This window comes from Pseudorasbora parva, chromosome 3, assembly GCF_024679245.1.
Source record: "Pseudorasbora parva isolate DD20220531a chromosome 3, ASM2467924v1, whole genome shotgun sequence".
Classification (NCBI taxonomy): Eukaryota; Metazoa; Chordata; class Actinopteri; order Cypriniformes; family Gobionidae; genus Pseudorasbora; species Pseudorasbora parva.
In genome coordinates, this window is record NC_090174.1 from 2,590,545 (window position 1) to 2,594,142 (window position 3,598).

At 37.7% G+C, this 3,598-nt stretch overlaps 1 pseudogene; it reads left to right on the plus strand.

Annotated features, from left to right (window-relative positions):
- The first annotated feature begins 232 nt into the window (after nucleotides 1–232).
- Nucleotides 233–1,185, plus strand: LOC137071692 (myosin light chain 4 pseudogene; annotated as a pseudogene).
- Nucleotides 1,186–3,598: the final 2,413 nt, after the last annotated feature.

Here is a 3,598-nt window from a genome sequence, read left to right on the forward strand (position 1 = left end):
TAAACCCAGAGCAGCAGGAAGGGCTTTGATAGGAGTCTCTCTGTCACTATCAGTGGCAGCTGGGAACAATAGCTCATTGTTGACGCAACTGCCGCCCAGGTCTATTTTGGATTTCTTCCTTTTATAGTGTGTTATAAGACCTGCTTGTCAGGCCCATCTCTCCTCCCTGGGGTCAAATGATATAAAAGCTTTAACAGACAATCTGCCCTGAGCTGCTCCCTGCCATCCGGTCGCTGTTTCTGACTCTCCCCGCTCATCCAGGAGACTCTTCACATCAGCATCATGGCTCCCAAGAAAGTCGAGCCCAAGAAGCCAGAACCCAAGAAGCCAGAACCCAAGAAAGATGCCGCTCCGACTCCAGCAGCCCCCAAACCGGCTCCACCGCCAGAGCCCGAAGTCCCCGTAGAACCCCCATTCGATCCCAAATCCATCACGCTGGAGTTCACCGCGGACCAGATCGAAGAGTTCAAAGAGGCATTTCAGCTGTTCGACCGCACACCGAAAGGAGAGATGAAGATAACATACGCCCAGTGTGGGGACGTGATGCGAGCTTTGGGCCAGAATCCAACCAACGCTGATGTGCTGAAGGTCCTGGGAAAACCCAGAGCGGAGGAAATGAACTCCAAGCTCGTGGACTTTGAGACCTTCTTGCCGATGCTGCAGCATATCTCCCGCTCAAAGGATCAGGGCAACTTTGAGGATTTTGTGGAAGGACTGAGGGTTTTTGACAAGGAGGGCAATGGAACCATCATGGGGGCCGAGCTACGCCACGTCCTGGCCACGCTGGGCGAGCGGATGACAGAGGACGAGGTGGATCGACTGATGGCTGGACAAGAGGACGCCAATGGCTGCATCAATTACTCTTCATTTGTCAAACATATCCTGTCAGGTTGAACTGGATTTTATTTTGGCACCAACTGAATGGATGGTGTGGGTAAATAGTCAGTGTGGGTAAATAAGAAAACTATTTATAATTATATTCCCCTGAAATGTATCATTCACATTGTTTGAATAATATGGTGTCAAACACCACACTGGCATTCTGCATTTTCAAAAACACTTTCTCTTCTTCTTCTTCTTCTTCTTCTTCTATTTTTTCTATGCATTCTGACTTCTGAGAATATGTTTTGTAGATTTTGTCCAATTTGTCCATGAGTCCAATGTGCAAACAATAAAAACAAACAGACTGGCATGGACTTAGTTTTTATAAAGAAGGCACACTATTGTCTACATAGTACATGATGTACAATGGGGTTTGATGCTGTCAAGCTCAAAAAAGCTCATTTATCCTCTGGTGCCCTTCTGTCAGTTTTGACTGATTTTTGTTGATTTGTTTTTCCAAGAATGTTTTTACTTTATCGGAATGGTACGGAACTTGGTAAAGGTTTTGGCACTAGCTTTGTGAACACAACAAATAAAATAAAAATACAATAAAAAAATACAAAAATAAATTACAAACATGATTCCCATTCCCTTTAACTCTTTCCCCGCCAGCGTAAAAAATAATAAAATAAAATAAAATAAATAAAATAAAATAAAATAAAATAAAATTGCCAGACCATTTTCACCAAAATGTTATAGCCCATAGAATAGTTTGTTTTAAGAATATCTGAGCATGCAATATATCAAAAGAAAGAGCTGACCCTCTTCTTAAAAAAAAAAAAAAAAAAAACAGTTTTATTCTAGCTTTTAGCATTCCTTTTTTTAATCAACACTTGAATATGGGTACGTTTAATAAAAAAGCAACATTTTGAACAAAAAAGTGAGAAAATCACTTTTTTGTCAAAAAATGCCTTCAGATCAGATTCAGAACGATGATCAAACACGGATGGAGTAGATCGAGTCCATCAACACCCATAATGTTTGCACAGTCCTGTCGATCGTCCTGGGTCCACATTTCATAACATTAGGCAGTTTTGATTTATATGAATTTTAATGTTGATGATCATGTCATTTTTCATATGCATCTGCTTACATACAATTGCTCGTTTTACTGCGTCTTACTCGCGTGTTTTATGTGTAATAGCGCCCCCTAGTGTCTGACAGTAAAAAAAATGGAAACCCAGAAAATTCCGTTTTTGGCCAGGAAGCGTTTTCTCACAAATAAGGGAAAATTCCGCGTTTGGCAGGGAAAGAGTTAAAAACCAGTTGCGTTTGTGCCATGGCAGAATGGTTTAGAAAGAGCTTCGAAATTCAGATGAGTGAGGTCCTACAAATCTGTACGAATTAGCCACCTCGTACAAACACACAATAAAAAATGTCCATCTATTTTAAATTAACTTAAATTCAGTTGCTGCCTTAAATTAAGTTTAAGTCATTTTAACTCACTATATTACAATTTACATTGAACTGACTTACAATTTTGAGTTGAATCTTGTATAACTTAAATTAAAGTTTAAATAGCTTAACTTATTTTGATGAGTGAAATTAACTTAAGAACATATGTTGTCATAACTTATCGATCCTATAATTATGCATTTTTTTAATCTTTATGTATACAATAATAATCTTTTTTACTGCAGTCAAAATAAGCACATTGTAAACTAATGGGGGACATAGTAGTTTTTTTTTGTTTGTTTGTTTTTTTTTCTAGTGGAAGTCTGGTCCTGCACCCAAACAAAATTTTAGTAAAAGCATTTTTTTTTTTTATGTCAAACTTAACTTGTTTAGATATGGCTTTAAGTTATCTTTTTTTTTTATTGTATTTTTGTGATTTTTTTTTAAGCTCACTTTTTAAAACTTTTTTTTTTCACTTCAGCAATAATCTACCAAGTGTCTTGTTTGAAAAGAGATCAAACGTAAAGATCCTTGCAAACTGATAGTCAAGTTAATAAATGCAACCTCACGTTGTGTCAAACATGTTTACACACTGCCTCCAAAAACTTTTGTCTGTCATAAAACTATTTGGATCAGGTAAACTGATCCACTATTTGGATCATATTTTCTGCTTTTTTTGCATTCCTTAGCAAGCATTTTGAAAGGTTTTTTGAAAATTCATAGCCACCATACAAGTGAACGCCAAAATCCAAAATTGTGTCTGACAAGATGATCTTGCACAAAGCACTGCATGAAAAACAAAGTGTCAATATATAACAATATCAGGTTCCAGTATCATCACTAGCAAAGCATCAAACTGAGCCACTGACATCCTGAAGTAAACTTTGAATCCCTCGGGATAATCCCGCAGCTCCTTGATAAGGAGGGGGAGCTCTCCTTCCTCTCTATGCAATCTTCCTTTCTAGTGCTCTTTTTAAGAAGAGAGAGGGAATCAAAATCCTCACTGCCTGAAGACTCAATTTTAACTGTTTTGCATTGTTTTTATTCGCAACAAATTGATTTATGCTCATCATTTAGATTGTTTATGATTGTTCATTTTAGCCACACGACAATGCCGGTGGAATTTTTTTTTCAGTACAGTATGTTTAAGCTCTACATCATCATACATTACAAACAACAAATAGACAATACACTTTACAACATGTAACAATACAAGATACAGTGGGTACATGACCATGCTCGTGTATGAGAGAAAAAAACTAAACTAAAGAGAAGAGTTCAGAGTCCTGATGGATATATGGGGAAAAGGCGTTTGGTCTTG